The sequence below is a fragment of the Pan troglodytes genome, chromosome 15 (assembly GCF_028858775.2).
Source record: "Pan troglodytes isolate AG18354 chromosome 15, NHGRI_mPanTro3-v2.0_pri, whole genome shotgun sequence".
In the NCBI taxonomy this organism is placed as follows: Eukaryota; Metazoa; Chordata; class Mammalia; order Primates; family Hominidae; genus Pan; species Pan troglodytes.
The window spans coordinates 27,271,107-27,291,244 of record NC_072413.2 but is presented as its reverse complement, the minus strand read 5'-3'; the positions used below and the strand labels follow the sequence as shown (position 1 = coordinate 27,291,244).

Below are 20,138 nucleotides of genomic sequence, written 5' to 3'. Positions count from 1 at the left end.
ACTTTGGAAAGGAAAGGTGGGGGTTAACTCACAGAAACTGAAATGCACTACTTGTTTTGGGCAGGCACAGAGAAGTTGAGGAACACTGTGTAGGTGGGCCCAAAAAATCTATCATCTAGGACTGGGACTAGAGAGTTCAGAGCTAAAGTCTTTCTGTCCTGCCTGAAATGCCACTACCACTCATGCTAAACAGGGCAGTTTTATTCTACTCTCCCATACATTTAATAGTCAAAGAAATATTATCATCGGGTTGGTGCAGAAAGCCAGAGATTATACTAGTTATGTGTGTGACAGAGGGTGTATAAGGAGAAGTGAGGAGAAAATAATGTCAAAAGTGATTAGCTATCTTCTAAAGAGTGATGATTTCAATGTCAACAAAATTCTCATCCTGAGAAACATCTATACCTCCATACCTAATTACAAAACTGAGTCAAGTAGAACAATCAAGTAATATACCTTTACTCATTTATTCATCCATTCATGTATTCATCCTACAAATGTTTATTGAGAACAACCTGTGTTCAAGATAAATTCCTAGCACTGCAGCTATAATCTTGAATGAGATGAGGACCTTGCCTTCATGAAGCTGATATTCAGGTGATGTACAATAAATAAGTAAACAAATAAATACACAATATATTTCAAGAAGTGATAAGATTAGAAAGAAATATGAAGGAGGAAAGGGGGCAGATATTGATAACATGTGTTGGGGGAGGTGGGCACTCTTTCCTATTGGGTGATAAGTAAAGGCCAACCTGAGGAAGTGAAATCTGAAGAGAAACATAAAGGAAGTTAGGTGGTGAACCTTGTGAAGATCTTAGAAAGAATTTTCCAGAAAAAGAATGGCAAATATAAAGGACTTGAATTAGAAATAAGCTTATTTTCTGGCATTAAAGCAAAAAAGGTCACTGTTGCTAGTCAGAGAATGAAAGGAAGACATGGTAGAAATTAAGCAAGTGCTAGATCATACTAGGTTTCACAAGCTGTGGTAATGACTTTGACTTCTGTACTGAATGTGATGGAAAATCATTAGAGATTTCTCTGTAGAGGAGAGATATGAACTGGTTTAAAATTTTAAACCAAGGATTCTGATCTGACCAAATAGAAGGCTGAATAGTGACATCATTTGCTGAGGTGAGGAAAACCAGAAAGGAACAGGCGGAAAGGAGAAAGAAGGTAAGAAAAAATAATTCCAATAAACACGTTGAGTTTTTGATGTGCAATAAACAACAGAAAAGGAATATTGAGTAAGTAGTTGAAAATAAAAACGTAGAGCTCAGGGGAGAAGTCTGTACTGGTGGAAAAGATTTAGAGGTCATCAGCATTTAGATGACATATTTAAGATTATGGGATTAGAAGATATTACATAGGGACTGGCTGTAACGGAAAATAGAACTGAGCTAAGACTAGCATGAAGAAGAGGAGCCCACACAGGAAATGAAGTACAGAGGAGAAACAGGAAAACAAGCAGTGTAGTGGTCATAAGCTAAGTAAAAAGAGTATGTCCACAATGAGGTAGTACTCTATCACATTCTGTGGAGAGATCAAGTATGAAGAGGACTATTGGATTTGGCAAATGGTAGTTCAATAATGTCCTCTACAAGGATTCAGTAGAATAGTAGAGACAAAGCCTGACTGGAGAGGTTGAGGGGAAAATAAGTGAAGAGATGATAAAAGCAAGACATTTAATTGAGACTTGTTTCCTTATTAATAAAATGCATAATGATCCTAATAATTTGGAGTTTCTTCTATCTAAACAATTTTCACATTTTTATTATGAGTTTGAACTCTTCGCATGTCATTTTCTCAAACCCTAAATTTCCAGTTCATTTCATTCCCTTCCACTGCAATTGTAAATGAGAGAGAAAAAGTTATTGAACATTTGTGATTTCTCCCCAGGAGTAATCTTTTCAATTTCACCACTCAGGTAACATCCTTACCTGCTAGATTATTTTAGGCTGTTTAGATTCTTTGCCATTAAAGGAAAATATATTTATTTCCTAATGCTCAATATTTTATTAATAAATTATTCTCAGAAAACTAGTGCCTTGAGCTACATCTGTGGAAAAGTGTAATAATTAGTAGCATTGCAAAGAAACTTTAAAATATATCTAACATAGCCTGAGGGGAGTTGATAAGAGGCTTCTCATTTCTGATCCAAAATGGACAATGGTCTTCAACAGTTAAACATTTTAAACATAGCTCTCTAGAGGATATTTCTATCTTGGTACCATAAACATCCAAGTCAGTGAATTACTTATCACGGAAATAACAGAATGAAAGCCTCCTGCTTAGGTTATTTCTTCCATAGACTGAGTATTAAACAACTAACAACTCTGGCCACCCAAGCCAATAGTACTAGGACTACTACTAATGTTACTAATAATAACAAAGAGTAGGTCAGGCTAGAGTGATCTTTTGGATAAGGTCTACCTTTCAACAGAGTGAAAACAGAATGGCTAAGCAATGCTTTACTCAAGTATCTGCCCACAGTTCATGTGGCCCCAGATCTGTCAACATTAAACCATTGTTCTTGTAAAGCAGATAGAATTATGCTGCTGGAAGACAGCCTGGTTGAAAATCAAGTTGTGTTTTATTGTAGAATGGGTTATGTTCTGATTTGTTATGAAGATAACACATAAAAGTGATGTGATGGACCCATTTTTCCAAAAATAATGGTTTATCTCTGACTATAAACTATTATTTCCAAATGAATCAAGGCTTATTATCAGGCCAGCAACAAGCAGAATATGATTCTGAATTGTATTTGTCTTACTCTTTGTCTAATATTTTGGGATATCATGCCTCATTACAAATTCTAGTTGGTAATTTATTTTGAAAATTTTCTGAAAGGATTTTCTTTGCTAAGGAGAAATGACCTTTCTTGTCATTTCAAGTGATAACAACATATAGTTCATAAATAAAAGTAATATTATGAAATAATTCAGAATGTGGTCATAAGAAAAACCACATTTCTGTCCTTTCTGTCAGAGCTGTACATATTACAGGCTTTTCTCTTAGAGTTCAGGTTTAATAAATCAGTATTTTCTAATTAGCTGGTAGGCTGGCAGTCACACCCCATCTGCTCTTCCCCCAACTCATAACACACTCTGTCTATCTCTTCCAGCCACGCATCAAACTCCTGCTGTTCTCCATTTAGCATCAACTTCCTTTCTGCCCTGATCCTAACCCATTCTTCTTTGGAGCTGTCAGCTCTGGCTCTCTGTGACTCAGCACTGAATTTCATACCAGAGTAAGTTGAAATCCATTTCCAAGCCATTAAATCTGTATTTGCTCAAGTCAAGAGTCACAACCTCACCTAAATCCTCTGTGTTTTCCTCTGGATCTTGACCCCTTCCTTTGTGGAAATTGTCAGTCCTCCCTCTACAGTCACAATAAAATCCAAATAAGGGTTAAATCCTGACCCTACTTGCATTTGAAAACTTTTCTCACTTTAGATGCATATAGAGAAAGACTTGAAGCTACAAGGACTGAATCTGATAGAACATCTCTTTAGCTAGTCATGTGCAGAGATAGATTAAAGCTAAACACAGCTCAGATCAATCAAAAGTTCAGACCACTGGCAACCACTCTTTGATTCTAAGAAATTGGTGCAGCTTGCTAAAGGTGAAAAAAAATCTATGAATGGAGAAAGCTACCATTAAGAATTGTAAGAAAGATACCCAACAAATTGATATAACCATAGATTATGATGTGATAATGCAAAGTACCTTCACATATGTTGGATAAGCTCTTTTTTGGCCATGAATACACAAGAAAAAATGTACGCTTGTTTGCTTTGTTTTTGAAAGCAAATAATATGCATAGTGCTTTAATCCAATCATATTCATGTATGATGTGTGCCATTGCACTTTTTGTTTGCTTGGCTATATTTTAGTGTTTAGTTAAATAGTGATATTTGACAGCAAAACAAAACTTTGGCACATGCTTGAAGTGGACTATGTAACTCAATTGCTGACATTTTGTATCTTATTTTTCCATAATGTCTTAAAAACAGGAGTGTGTTCTACTGCTGATAGCTCTTGTATGTAGTAAGTAATTACATGAAATTAAGGTCTAATTAGAAGACAGTATTGTCCTACACTATTAGGAAATTTATCTCCCATTCCCTTCTAATCAGACTTTTAAATAAATTTTATAATTTCATTTTTAATTAAAAGTAATTATATATCTGTCCCAGATCGTATATAAAGCTCCTCTTCAAGATAATCTGCAATGTTATTTAACCACGGTTGTTTCTTTTTTCCAAAAAGAAAGAAATCTGAACTTCCAAACTATTTGGCTGCTCCCTCAAAGAGTATGTTTATACCAGCAGAATCTTTGAGTCCTCTTCACTTGCTGCTAGCTCTGATGTGGCAGATTGGGTCCAGACTCTGACTTAAATGTCTTGGGTAGGAAAACTCAGAAGGTGAATCTTCAGTGAGGCCTCCATATACTAAAAGCTGCTGCTTAACTGGCAGTAAATGGAGCCTGGCAGCAAAATTAGTGTCTGTAAAAAATGGATTTTAAAAATGTCTTGAACATGGGCATAAATTATGAACAAAGATTAAGTGCCACATGCTTACAAACCCTTGCTTTCCAAAGAATGTGATATGTATTTTCTGATTTTAAAATAAGAAATGTCTGTTTCAAATTCATTTTTTAATTTCCTTGTTCTTCAGTCAATAAATGTTCAATAATGTTGCTGCTCCATTACCAACACAGCCTGCTCATTTTCTGAGCTGGTAAACTCTAACCTTGGCTCAGTGCTCACTGTCTTTGACCCACCCCCACAGGGCCCAGAAATCTTACAAAATATACCCTACCAACTAGATACCAAGGAAATACCATTTGGGGTTACATACCAATCAGGCAACAGTCTGGTAGTCACTCTTCAGGCTTTGACAGATAGAAACATTTAGCTGTGATTGTGTATGATGTCATGTGGGTGAGTAAGGATTGTGTTGTGCTCATCAGTCTGTTTACATCAGGAGCTCATAAAGAAGAAAATCACTTCACTTTATGATGATGATTTTCTCTGTTTGACCTTTTCCAGCACCTGCAGAGAACAGATCATGCAATAATCTGATCAAACACACTCCTTCACATGCACCCCCACACATGTACCACAATGTAAACTAAGTGTTCAAGGAAAAATGCAACTACTCATAGGTGTATATTTAAATTATAAAGCTTTTTTTTTTATTTTTGGAGTCCAAGGTGTCCTTGATTTTTCAGTAGTAGAAGTGCTTCTGTTTCTCATCTGAACTTGACCTTCTGGATTCATTCTAAATGCTACTTAGGCAGCAATCTAAATGATGGAGATTATAGATACTGATAAGTGGTGACTTTTTTTTATTCCAGAGAAAAAAAAACAAGAAGCCATATTTGTATTGGTAGGTTATTTTTATGATTATCCATCAAATAGATGGATCTTATCAAATATATAGACTAATACTTTTCTCTTTTATTATGTATAGAAAACCTGCACTTCATCAAATTACTTCTGCCAGTTTTCTATACATACAGTAAACGATTTCAGAAATTAACTCACTAGAACTCTTTGTTAAAATTTGTCATTTATCTATTAAAATTCTTCAGCTTTTGTCAGACAATGTACTTAGCTCTGTAATAAGAGTCCCTGAAGATATGTGTGTGATTTGTCAAAAGAGAGACAAAAAGTGTATAAAACTCTAAAATGTCAGCAATCAGGAGATTTAACAGACTTTAGTAAATTTACATAGAATGAATAGAAATCTTTGATATTAATAAACTTAGCTCCGGGGAGTACAAGAAAAGGAGCAAAGAATGTTAATTTGAATACCATTTCCACATCACTTCTTCCAAAACTAAAAATTAGTATGGATAAATGTGTGATAGAGTTTAAATAACATAACTGTAATTATTTATCACCACCCCAAAGTTTCAGAGTGGGAATGTTTTCTCTGAAGTAGACCAATAAAGTACATACATTTTATGTAGTTTATTTTCTTTAACACAAAGACTAATGTTAAATGAGACAAGGCATATAATGTATTATAAGAGTGTCTGGCAGAGAGTGAATTTTGCCTTTTTTCATAACCATTGAAATAGAAAGAGGAGAATCATGCCATCAGGGAGAAGAATATTTCCTGACTTTAGGAAGCCTGATCAATAGCTAGTAACACACAGCACAGCAACAACCCCAACAAATGATAGTATTTCTGAAGTAACACAGATATACAAACACATGACTTTCTTAAGACTCAGATGTTATGAGAGTAATCAATTGGAATGGAATAAGTAGGAGACGGTCCCTGGAGAAAGTAGATGTTAAGCTACATTTTGAAGGAGAGATTGGTGGACATAATAAGGACTAATATGTACACATATTGGCAAGACTGAGCCAATCGTGTGCAAGGAGAAGCCAATAATTTGATTTTACTGAATCAAAAAAAATATGTTGTATTAGTTTGCTAGAGCCCCCCTAATAAAATACCACAGACTGGGTGGCTTAAACAACAAAAAATGTATTTTTTCCACAGTTCTGGAGGTAGAAGTTCAAATTCAAGGTTTGGTTTCCTCTGAGGGCTCTCTCCTTGGCTTGTAGATGGCTGCCTCCTTGCTGTCTCCTCGCATGGTCCTTCTCTTGTGCACCTGCATTCCTGTATCCCTCTCTCTCTGTCCAAATTTCCTCTTCTTACAAGGACACCAATCAGATTGTATTGATTCTCACCCTAATGGCCTCATTTTAACTTCATCACCTCCTTTAAGACCTTTATCTCCAAATACAGCCACATTCTAGGTACTGGGGTTTAGGGCTTCCACATCTGAAATTTTGGGGGACACAGTTCACCCAATAACATGTGTTCTGGATTGCTTATAACTTTAGGTGCTAAGATCTGGGCAATGCTCAGTAGCAATTAGAAGTGGGGTTCTTCTTGCTTATACATTTTTAGAATCAAGAAAACGTATCTATGGATATCAGGTAAAGGGAAGCACAACTGGAAGATCCTAAAGCTATAAATGATTTGATTGTGTCTCCTCCTTCCACTGCTAGAAGAGAATACTGCAAGACATAAAGAGGAATGGAAAGAAATTAGAGTTACCCCTTTATAGTTTCCATTCCAATCTCCTATTTCTCATTGACTGCCAAGAGCCTCTGAGCATAAAAATTTCCACATCTTTCAGTTATTTTCTTCTAACCCTTTCTTCCCATGATGCTTTGTCTTTCTGTTCCCTGCCAGAATGCCAAGCAGTATATTGCTGTGGAACAGTGGGCGTGTTGGTGTGTGTACGGGAGTGGGAGAGGTTCATGCAGAATTCAGTAGGTGGAAAGAAGAAAGATCTTTTCTTTTTTTATTCCTTAACTTTTGCCGTGAGCTGATATCACATGAGAAAATGTATTAGCTAATAAAACAAACATGCCAACATATTTTCCCATTGAAATGATTTTCTGGTTGGAAAAGTTAAAGTACAAGAAAAGGAAAAAAATGAGTAATGTTCATAAAACTTATTTTAGAGTTCAAAAATGTATATTGGTGCCATTTTTTAAAATAAATCTTCTATTGGACTAAAATTATTCATTATAAAGGCTTCCTCTGTTATAAAACTAATTTGTTGTTTTTTAGAAGTGGTTGAACAGTAGCTATAACAACAGCAAATCCAGAGTTTACTATGTGCCAGGCATTGAAATAAACATTTTACAAATACTGTTTTGTTCTTGCAGCAACACTGTTAGGTAGATAAAACTATTATGTCTGTTTTATAGATGAAGAAACTCAGCCACAGAGAGGTTAATTGATTGCCCAGAAACAGTAAGTGACAGAGCCAGTAACTTTATTCAGGTGGTGTGATTTTAGGGCCCAGAATTTTAACTATAACTTTACACATCTTTAATAAGAAGACTGAGGTTCCTGTGACCAGTATTCATGACAAATGGTAATTCTAATTAAAAAAAAAAACAGGTTTACTCTACCATTAACAGAGAGAGGCATTTTTTTCTCAGAAAGGAAAATATTTTAACTGAAAAACCAGTACCATATGGCAAGGAAATACATGCCTCTGTATAAAAGCCTCACCCTCTAATGCTCTTTACTGATGTTCTGTTTGGATATTTGCTGATGATTTTTGTATGTCCTATTTGCCCTAATACATTGTGGATCTTTATAAAGCAACCAGCACATAAAACATCCTTGCCTAGATATTTTAAGTCTAGGATTTTATAATTGTAAAGCTAATTTCCATAATAGATTCAAAAGATTTTTAAAATGAAATTTCTGTCTTCCCATAATTATGTAACTCACCAAAGCATTTTTATGTGTGTCCTTAAAAATGTTAACAGTCTGAATGTTCAAGTTGTTGCTTCACTAACCAATATAGCTAATATAAAAATATATATGGCACAAAGATTGACCTTATTCTTCTGCTCAGAGAAGCTTCTGTGATGGCTAAGACTCTAGCCAGTATTGAAATAAAGAAGATTGAAATACAAATTGTGTCTTGTCTTTGCTGGGTTGGAGCGATCTATGAGAATATTCCAGAAGGTTCACTAGCCAGTTTTGACAGAGTCTGTTGGTTCTCCATGTATTCCTTTACATTTCCTGGCTTCCCCTGCAGTTAGGTTGAAACTATGTGACATGTTTTAGACACTAGACTATGAGCAGAAGAGTCACTTCTGGTTTCAGAGACGTGTTACCTCCATTTCTCTCTGACTCTCCTCCAGTGGTTTTACAGTCTCTCTGTTCCAGACCAGGACTACAAGATAATAGGGCCCTCTGTGCACCATTGCCAGCTCTTATTAGACATGTAAGGTTGGATGTGGTAAGGCATCGAGATATTGGGGTTGATTTGTTACAACATAACTTAGCCATGCTTAATGAAAATGAAGATGAATTTCACTTAGACAAATGTGGAAGATAGGGGTGGTGTAAGAATTTATTATACATTCAGATAAGCAAACTCAGTGGACTTCCTGTGTATATTTCCCACATCTAAAATCACATCCTTTAAATAACCAAAAAAGTACACTTAAAAAAAATCCTTTTCTGTTTCCTCTTCAACCCAAATAATTAACATCTTGGAATAGATGTTATGAAATATATAGATAATTACAGGTACAAACATGAAGAAAAATTCAAGAGGAAAGCTTCTTGGAACAAGAAAAATTTCAGTAAAACTCATGTAACTTTGACTACCTGTGCCTAGTGAAACTGCCACATTTGTCTAATTTTAAATTCATCCTATGACCAATCATTGTGCTCAAGAGTTACCTTCACTTCAGTGGATGCTGTGGCACAATAGATAAATCCCTTGTTTAAAACTAAGGTGCTCACTCCTCCAGCTGCAGGAGAATTGCTGCTGAGAGCTCACAGCTGAGTCTCTCCGTAGGATTTGCCCTCGACTGAAGAGAGATGCCTGCTCAAAGTCTGCCCCTTCCCTGGGATAGCCTACTCCCAAAGACTTGTGGGCATGGTGGGTACAAAGGCCTTGCCTCTTTTTGCCTCTGTTTGGAATATCTTTGAACTGCTATCCCCATCAGATGTGTTGGGGCCTCTGTTACACCTTTACTACATTTTAACTCTTCCCTTGGCAAACTCTATTTTCCTTTCTACCTAGTATATGTTATTCCCAAGAGCTCTCCCCAGTAATCCTCCTGCAGATAGATCTCTGTTCTGAGTCTTTTTCCTGAGGAACTCAACTTATGCTATCTGTAAGGCACATAACAGAATTGCAGCTTACAATGAAAGGGTAGTTTGTGCATAAAGAGAATCTTAATCTTTTTCTTTTTTTAGGTATCTAAAGTAAATGGCCTTATGTATAATCCTGAATTATAAGTGAGTATTTTAATATAATTTTTACTTTGAAATAATTTTAGCTTTCCAGAGAAATTGCAAAATATTACAAAGAGTTCCTGTATATTTTAACCCAGTTTTCCCGAATGTTAACACCTTACATTACCATAGTATAGTTGCCAAAACTAAGAAATGAACCTTGATGCATAACTATTAACTAACCACCAGATTTCATTCAAATTTCACCACTTTTTCCATTAATTGCCTCTTTCTGTTCCAGGATACATCCAGGATACAATATCACATAGAGACAATAGTCATTTCTGATTGGCAAAGTTAATGAAACAATTATATGCACATATGCCTGTATATATACAAATGACTTTAATGGCTAACAATATAAGAAATACTTTTTTAAATCTATATTTGTATAGCATACCAGTCTAATACTAATTAGCTGTTTGACTTTATGCATAGTTCTTCATTTCTCTGGGCCTCAGTTGACACATATATAAATAAGCAGGGTTAAATTTGATATCTTCTGTTCTTTCCATTTTTACATTCTGTGCTTCAATGCTGTTAAAGATGACTTGAAATTTTGTAGAACATTTAGCAGGAAAGAAAATTTTCCTATTAAAAATTACAATTAAAACTGAAGATTTCTAATTAATGTAAATAAAGTGGGCATACCTCCATAAACTTGGTGGGATAAAAATTGATATAATTTTTATCATTAATGTGAATTTTTTAAAATGCCAGATAGTTCCCTTGAGCAACCAAAAAAATAAACAAATAAAAAACAAAAGATTGAGATAGAACAAGAAAAAGGTACACAGATGAAAAGATGAGAAAGCATTTGGAGTAATTCTTAGGAAAGTTTAGTGCAGAAGGAGAAGGCTCTTAAAGGTTCATAACTCATTAGTTAAGTATATTAATGTAGGGTTGGCAAAGAAATGGCCTGGACTGATAAAGCTGGTGATTAGAAAACCTCAGAAGATGCCACATTCTGATCAACATTTAATTATTTTTTGTAAATAGAAAGCTAGTTCAATAGGTCAAAATGAGAATGGTTATTATTCTGCAGAAGAACATCAATTTCTTAAAAATAAATTATGTTAATTTCTAGGCTTGTTGTTGCAAATGAAGAAAAAACTATATAAAGAAGTACAGTACATGCTTTAATTCAAGTCCTTTCCATTACAAGAGTCATTTAATAAAACTCTACTTGTGACAGTCACTTGTAATTTGTAAATAAACATTAACTTAAATATGAACACTAAGTGATAGTGTGTATCTCGTTTGCAAAAGAAAAGCTGTAATATAAAGAGTGATTACTTATTTAAATATATTCTAAAATTATTGATGAAATTTTAAGTATTCATCTGAATCAATTTATTTACAAAAATAATGTGGTAAATTTCATGATTAATACAATTACAATAGGGTTCAGAGTTTAATTTCTAGCAATGAGCGTGTTTGTTTTCCTAATTTCTACAGAGCATTTTTAATATTGGTACTCTTGCATAATGGAAACCTTCTGGAAATTTGTATTTTATCCAAACACCTGTATGTGCAAATCATTAATTTGTAAGGAGCTGAATCATCTGGATGATGCAACTCTGCAAGCTTTCTGTCATATGGAAATGGGCATGATATTCATGAATGCGTTAGAATTTGATTTCTTTTTAAGAATGATATTTATGTATACTAGCTAACCAATGGAAACTACAAACATATATCTCTATCCTATCCAGGAAGTGCTATTTAATCATCTTGCCTTTCAAAAGTTTATGTAAACATGGAGAAAATAATTCAAACCTGGGTCTTCCTTCTTTTCTGAAGAAGGTCAATTTTATATTTACTTCATGCCTGGCGGATGGACTGCACATGTACATGCATTGGAAGAGATGAACTCTGATGAGGATGGGGGCTCAACAGCCTTTCAGATGTAGTTATAAGATCATCTTGAGATCTGGGTATTTTCAACAAGGAAGAGAAATGTGATTTTTAAGTTATGGCCATAGCTTTTCCTGGTAGATGTTTCAATTTTTTTCTGGAATTATCTGCAGGTCATTGCAAAAGAATCAGGCTTGTGGCTACTTCTCTGACAGAGCCAAACTCTCCAATTCAATTATTCTGTGCAAAACAAACAAGGAGGGGGACCCTCTTACAGATTAAAGACCTCTTTGTGATATGACTGGCCCAATTCAATTGCCTAAGCATCACGTAGAAACAATAGTTCAATACTTCAAAGGGTAGGTGACATTCAAATCTTTCTTATTTGGCTTTGTAATCCATGATATTGTTATTTTCCCAACACATTTGCTTTCCTAATTGTGTTTTGCTTGGATTGGTATTAAAAGAGTTTGTCTTCCCTGAGCACACACCAGCTGGGTAGTGGGAGGAAAGGGCCTCAAAGCTAACCAGGCAGTGGGGCAATACAGCTCTAAGATTCAAAATTAGTCATGAATATTCGCAAAGCAGATAATCTCCTGTAGATAAACAAAACGTACTGGAATCATCCCAGGACCATCTTATCTCTTGTTCTAATTCTTAGACTACTAAATTTTTCTTTACTTTTTTTTGGTACTGAGTAACAGGTACATTAAGACATTTCATGTAAGGGTTTTTAATTGAAATTGATAGCTCTTTGAAAACAAAAAAAAATGTATTTTTATTCTTGGTTATGTTTCCTTTTCATTTGAAAGATCGCTTATATGTATGTGAGAATACCTAATAAAACATGAGATTAATGTTTCCAGGGCCTAACAACTTGTGGATATTGGATTCTCATCTAATTTGTCATTCAACTAGGTAACAATTGTTTTGCCCCTCTGTACTTCAGTTTCTTCTCCCCGGATTGTAGATACAAATAACAAAACCTCTAAAAGACAATGTGAGGATTAATAAAATAACAGATGTCTGATACCAATAAGTAAAAGGTTTTACAAGTGTTTTGACTTTATTCTTTTCTTTGCATAGTACCGTTGCCATGGATCAGCCTTATTTAGGACGCCAAAAAAATTGTTGCTGTAATGATTATTTTATATTCACCGAACAATAGTAATATTCTTGGCATAACACAATACAATAAGAAAAATGAATTTCTTGTCCTGGGGAGGATGCAGAGGTAGTGAACTACAAGAATAACAGAGGAACCTCAGAAACATGCAGTACTGTTCAGTAGTCAGTTACTCCTAAAACAAAACAAAACCAAAATAGTGATGATTGCTTTTCTCTTCCTTTTAAAAATTCTTTATTGTGATTCCCTGCAAGATGGCTGAAGAGGAACAGCCTCAGTCTGCAGCGCCCAGGGAGACCAACGCAGAAGGCAGGTAATTTCTACATTTCCAATTGTGTGGTGCCTGGAACGCAAGTGAGACAGAACCACTCACTCCCCTGGAAAGGGGGCTGAAGCCAGGTAGCCAAGTGGTCTTGTTAAGCAGATTCCAACCCCACAGAGCCAAGCAAGCTAAGATCCACTGACTTGAAATTCTCGCTGCCAGCACAACAGTCTGAAGTCGACCTGGGACATTGGAGCTTGGTGGGGGGAGGGGCGTCTGCCATTACTGAGGCTTGAGTAGGCAGGTTTTCCCTCACAATGTAAACAAAGCCTCCAGGAACTTTGGACTGGAGGGAGCCCATTGCAGCGCAGCAAAGCCAAATTAGGCAGACTGTCTCTCTAGATTCCTCCTCTCTGGGTAGGGCATCTCTGAAAGAAAGGCAGCAGTCCCAGTTAGGAGGTTATAGATAAAACTCCCATCATCTCCCTGGGACCTGGGGGAAGGGGCTGCTGTGGGCACAGCTTCAGTGGACTTAAATATTCCTGCCTGCTGGCTCTGAAGACAGAAGCAGATCTTCCAGCACAGCATTTAAGCTCTGCTAAGGGACAGACTGCCTCCTCAAGTGGGACCCTGACCCCTGAGCCTCCTGAAAGGGAGACACCTCCCAGCAGGGGTCAACAGACAACTCATACAGGAGAGCTCTGGTTGGCATCTTGCAGGTGCCCCTCTGGGACGAAGCTTCCAGAGGAAAGAGCAGGCAGCAATCTTTGCTGTTCTGCAGTGTCTGCTGGTGATACTCAGGCAAACAGGATCTAGAGTGGACCCCCAGCAAACTCCAGCACACCTGCAGAAGAGGGGCCTGAATGTTAGAAGGGAAACTAACAAACAGAAAGCAATAGAATCAACTTTAAAAAAAATGACCAAGCAAAAACTTCATCCAAAGGTCACCAACAGCAAAGACCAAAGGTAAATAAATCCAAGGAAGATGAGGAAAAACCAGTGCAAAAAGGCTGAAAATGCCAAAACCCAGAATGCCTCTTCTCCTGCAAAGGATCACAGCTCCTCGCCAGCAAGGGACAAAACTGGTTGGAGAATGAGTTTGACAAATTGACAGAAGCAGGCTTTATTTAGAAGATGGGTAATAAACTCCTCTGAGCTAAAGGAGCAAGTTCTAACCAAATGCAAGGAAGCTAAGAACCTTGATAAAAGGTTAGAGGAATTGCTAACAAGAGTAACCAGTTTACAGATGAGCCTAAATTACCTGAAGGAGCTGAAAAACACAGGAGGAGAACTTTGTGAAGCATACACAAGTATCAATAGCCAAATAGATCAAGTGGAAAAAGGACATCAGAGATTGAAGATCAACTTAATGAAATCAAGCATGAAGACAAGATTAGAGAAAAAAGAATGAAAAGGAACGAACAAAGCCTCCAAGAAATATAGGACTATGTGAAAAGACCAAACCTACGTTTGATTGGTGTGCCTGAAAGTGATGGGGAGAATGGAACCAAGTTGGAAAACACTCTTCAGGAAATTACACAGCAGAACTTCCCCAACCTAGCAATACAGGTCAACATCCAAATTCAGGAAATAAAGAGAAGACCACAAAGATATTTTTCGAGAAGAGCAACCCCAAGACACATAATCATCAGATTCACCAAGGTTGAAATGAAGTAAAAAATGTTAAGGGCAGCCAGTAAGAAAGGTCGGGTTACCAACAAAGGGAAGCCAATCAGATGTTAGCAGCAATCTCTCTGAAGAAACCCTACTAGCCAGAAGAAAGTGGAGGCCAATATTCAACACTTTTAAAGAAAAGAATTTTCAACCCAGAATTTTATATCCAGCCAAACTAAGCTTTATAAGTGGAGGAGAAATAAAATCCTTTACAGAGAGGCAAATGCTGCGGGATTTTGTCACCACCAGACCTGTCTTATGAGAGCTCCTGAAGGAAGCCCTAAATATGGAAAGGAAAAACCGGTACCAGCCACTGCAAAAACAAATCAAAATGTAAAGACCATTGACACTATGAAGGAACTGCATCAACTAACGGGCAAAATAACCAGTGAACATCATAATGACAGGATCAAATTCACACATAACAATATTAAACTTAAATGTGAATGGGCTAAATGCCCAATTAAAAGGCAGAGACTGGCAAATCAGATTAAACAGTCAAGACCCATAGGTGTGCTGTATTCAGGAGACCCATCTCATGTGTAAAGACACACATAGGCTAAAAATAAAGGGATGCAGGAATATTTACAAAGCAAATGGAAAGAAAAAAGGAAGGCAGGGGTTGCGATCCTACTCTCTGATAAAACAGACTTTAAAACAACAAAGATCAAAAAAGACAAAGAAGGGCATTACATAATGGTGAAGGGATCAATGCAACAAGAAGTGCTGACTGTTCTAAATATATATGCACCCAATACAGGAGCACCCAGGTTCATAAAGCAAGTTCTTAGAGACCTACGAAGAGACTTAGGCTCCCACACAATAATAGTGGGAGACTTTAACACCCCACTGTCAATATTAGACAGATCAATGAGACAGAAAATTAACAAGGATATTCAGGTCTTGAACTCAGCTCTGGAATAAGCAGAACTAATAGACAACTACAGAACTCTCCACCCCAAATTAACATAAAATACATTCTTCTCAGTACCACATAGCACTTATTCTAAAATTGACCACATAATTGGAAGTAAAACACTCCTCAGCAAATGCGAAAGAACAGAAATCATAACAAACAATCTCTCAAATCACAGTGCAATCAAATTAGAACTCAGGATTAAGAAACTCACTCAAAACCCCACAACTACATGGAAATTGAGCAACCTGCTCCTGCATGACTACTGGGTAAATAATGAAATTGAGGCAGAAAAAAAGTAACTTCTTCGCATCCAATGAAAACAAAGACACAACATACCAGAATCTCTGGGACACATCTACAACAGTGTTTAGAGGGAAATTTATAGCACTAACTGCCCACAAAAGAAAGTGGGAAATATATAAAATTGACACCCTAACATCACAATTAAAAGAACTAAAGAAGCAAGAGCAAACAAATTCAAAAGTTAGCAGAAGACAAGAAATAACTAAGATCAGAGCAGAATGGAAAGAGATAGAGACATGAAAGCCCTTCAAAAAATCAATGAATCCAGGAGCTGGTTTTTTGAAAAGATTAACAAAATAGACCACTAGCCAGATTAACAAAGAAGAAAACAGAGAAGAATCAAATAGACACAGTAAGAAATGATAAAGGAGAGATCACCACTGAAACCACAGAACTATAAACTACCAGCAAATAATACTATAAACACCTCTACCCAAATAAACTAGAAAAACAGAAGAAATTGATAAATTTCTGGGCACATACAACCTCCCAAGAATAAATCAGGAGAGGTCGAATCCTTGAATAGACCAATAATGGGTTCTGAAATTGAGGAAGCCATTAATAGCCTACCAATCAAAAAAAACCCAGGATGAGACGGATTCACAGCCAAATTCTACCAGAGGTACAAAGAGGACCTGGTACCATTCCTTCTGAAACATTCTAAAAATATATGAAAAGAAGGACTCCTCCCTAATTCATTTTATGAGGCCAGCATCATCTTGATACCAAAACCTGGCAAAGACACAACAAAAAAAGAAAATTTCAGGCCAATATCCCTGATGAAGATCGATGCAAAAATCCTCAATAAAATACTGGAAAACCAAATCCAGCAGCATAACAAAAAGCTTATCCACCACGATAAAGACAGCTTCTTCCCAGGGATGCAAGGCTGGTTCAATATACGCAAATCAATAAATGTAATCCTGTCACACAAACAGAACCTAGGACAAAAAGCACATGATTATCTCAATAGATGCAGAAAAGACCTTCAATAAAATTGAACACCCCTTCATGCTAAAAACACCCAATAAACTAGATATTGATGGAATATCAATGGGCAAAAGCTAGAAGTAATCCCTTTGAAAACCAGCACAAGACAAGGATGCCATCTCTCACCACTCCTATTAAACATAGTATTGGAATTTCTGGCCAGGGCAATCAGGCAAGAAGAAATAAAGCGTATTCAAATAGGAAGAGAGGAGGTCAAATTGTCTCTGTTTGCAGATGACATGATTGTATATTTAGAAAACACCATCATCTCAGCTCAAAAACTCCTTAAGCTGATAAGCAACTTCAGCAAAGTCTCAGGATACAAAATCAATGTGCGAAAATCACAAGTATTCCTATACACCAGTAATAGACAGAGAGCCAACTCATGAGCAAACACCCATTCACAATTGCTACAAACAGAATAAAATACCTAGGAATACAACTTACAAGGGATGTGGAGGACCTCATGAAGGAGAACTACAAACCACTGCTGAAGGAAGTAAGAGAGGACACAAACAAATGGAAAATGCTCATGGATAGGAAGAATCAATATCATGAAAATGGCCATCATGCCCAAAGTAATTTATAGATTCAATGCTATTCCCATCAAGTTACCATTGACTTTCTTCACAGAATTAGAAAAAACTACTTTAAATTTCATATGGAACCAAAACAGAGCCCATATTGTCAAGACAATCCTACTTAAAAAGAACAAAGCTGGAGGCATCACACTACCTGACTTCAAACTACACTACAAGGCTACAGTAACCAAAACAGCATGGTACTGGTAACAAAACAGATATATACACCATTGGAACAGAACAGAGGCCTCAGAAATAACACCACACATTGCTTGTGTGGGAATGGATTCCCACACAATGGGGGAAGGATTCCCTGTTTAATAAATTATGTTGGGAAAATTGTCTAGCCATATGCAGAGAACTGAAACTGGACCCCTTCCTTACACTTTATACAAAAATTAACTCAAGATGGATTAAAGATTTAAACCTAAGACCTAAAACTATAAAAACCCTAGGTGAAAACCTAGGCAATACCATTCAGGACATAGGCATGGCCAAAGATTTCATGACCTAAACACCAATAGCAATTGCAACAAAAGCCAAAATTGACAAATGGGATGTAATTCAACTAAAGAGCTTCTGCATAGCAAAAGAATCTATCATCAGAGTGAACAGGCAACTTACAGAATGGGAAAAAAACTTGTGCAATGTATACATCTGACGAACGGCTAATATCAAGAATCTACAAGGAACATAAACAAATTTACAAGAAAAAAAAAAACGACTCCCTCAAAAAATGGCCAAAGTTTATAAACAGATACTTTTCAAAAGAAAACATTTATGCATCCAACAAACATATGAAAAAAAGCTCATCATCACTGGTCATTAGAGAAATGCAAATCAAAACCACAATGAGATACCATCTCATGCCATTTAGAATGGCAACCATTAAAAAGTCAGGAAACTGACAAAAAACAAGAAATGGGGAAAGGGTTCCCTATTTAATGAATGGTGCTGGGAAAACTGGCTAGCCATATGTAGAAAGCTGAAACTGGATCCCTTCCTTACACCTTATACTAAAATTAATTCAAGATGGATTAAAGACTTAAATATTAGACCTAAAACAATAAAAACCCTAGAAGAAAACCTAGGCAATACCATTCAGGACATAGGCATGGGCAAGGACTTCATGTCTAAAACACAAAAAGCAATGGCAACAAAAGCCAAAATTGACAAATGGGATCTAATTAAACTAAAGAGCTTCTGCACAGCAAAAGAAACTATCATCAGAGTGAACAGGCAACCTACAGAATGGGAGAAAATTTTTGCAATCTACCCATCTGACAAAGGGCTAATATCCAGAATCTACAATGAACTCAAACAAATTTACAAGAAAAAAACAAACAACACCATCAAAAAGTGGGAAAAGGATATGAACAGACACTTCTCAAAAGAAGACATTTATGCAGACAACAGACACATGAAAAAATGCTCATTATCACTGGCCATCAGAGAAATGCAAATCAAAACCACAATGAGATACCATCTTGCACCAGTTAGAATGGCGATTATTAAAGTCAGGAAACAACAGGTGCTGGAGAGGCTGTGGAGAAATAGGAACACACTTTTACACTAGTTCAACCATTGTGGAAGACAGTGTGGCAATTCCTCAAGGATCTAGAACTAGAAATACCATTTGACCCAGCCATCCCAATACTGGGTATATACCCAAAGGACTATAAATCATGCTGCTATAAAGACACATGCACACATATATTTATTGTGGCAATGTTCACAATAGCAAAGACTTGGAACCAACCCAAATTTCCATCAATGATAGACTGGATTAAGAAAATGTGGCACATATACACCATGGAATACTATGCAGCCATTAAAAAGGATGAGTTCATGTCCTTTGTAGGGACATGGATGAAGCTGGAAACCATCCTTCTGAGCAAACTATCGCAAGGACAGAAAACCAAACACTGCATGTTCTCACTTGTAGGTGGGAAATGAACAATGAGAACACTTGGACACAGGATGGGGAACATCACACACCAGGGCCTGTTGTGGGGTGGGGGGAGGGGGGAGTGATAGCATTAGAAGATATACCTTATGTAAATGACGAGTTAATGGGTGCAGCACACCCACATGGTACATGTATACATATGTAACAAACCTGCACATTGTGCACATATACCCTAGAACTTAAAGTATAATAATAAAAAAAGAAATTTCAAATTGAAAAATTACAAAGATTAAGCAAAAAAAAAAAGTCACAAAACAACAGATGCTGGAGAGTATGTGGAGAAACAGGAACGCTTTTACACTGTTGATGGGAGTGTAAATTAGTTCATCCATTGAGGAAGACAGTGTGGTGATTCCTCAAGGATCTAGAACCAGAAATACCATTTGACCCAGCAATCCCATTACTGAGTATATACCCAGAGGATTATAAATTATTCTACTATAAAGACACATGCACATGTATGTTTCTTGCAACACTGTTTACAATAGCAAAGACTTGGAATCAACCCAAATGCCCATGAATGACAGACTGGATAAAGCAAATGTGCCACATATACACCATGGAATACTATGCAGCCATAAAAATAAAAGAATGAGTTCATGTCCTTTGCAGGGATATGGATGAAACTGGAAACCATCATTCTCA

The 20,138-nt window shown here is 36.5% G+C and overlaps 1 long non-coding RNA gene across 1 annotated transcript in view; it reads right to left on the bottom strand.

Annotated features, from left to right (window-relative positions):
* Positions 1 to 4,865: 4,865 nt before the first annotated feature.
* Positions 4,866 to 20,138, bottom strand: part of LOC129136967 (uncharacterized) — a 208,335-nt gene continuing 193,062 nt past the window's right edge. The window contains exon 7 of the long non-coding RNA XR_010150898.1: positions 4,866 to 5,059. This is a non-coding gene — a long non-coding RNA (uncharacterized LOC129136967). The remainder of the gene's footprint in view (positions 5,060 to 20,138) is intronic.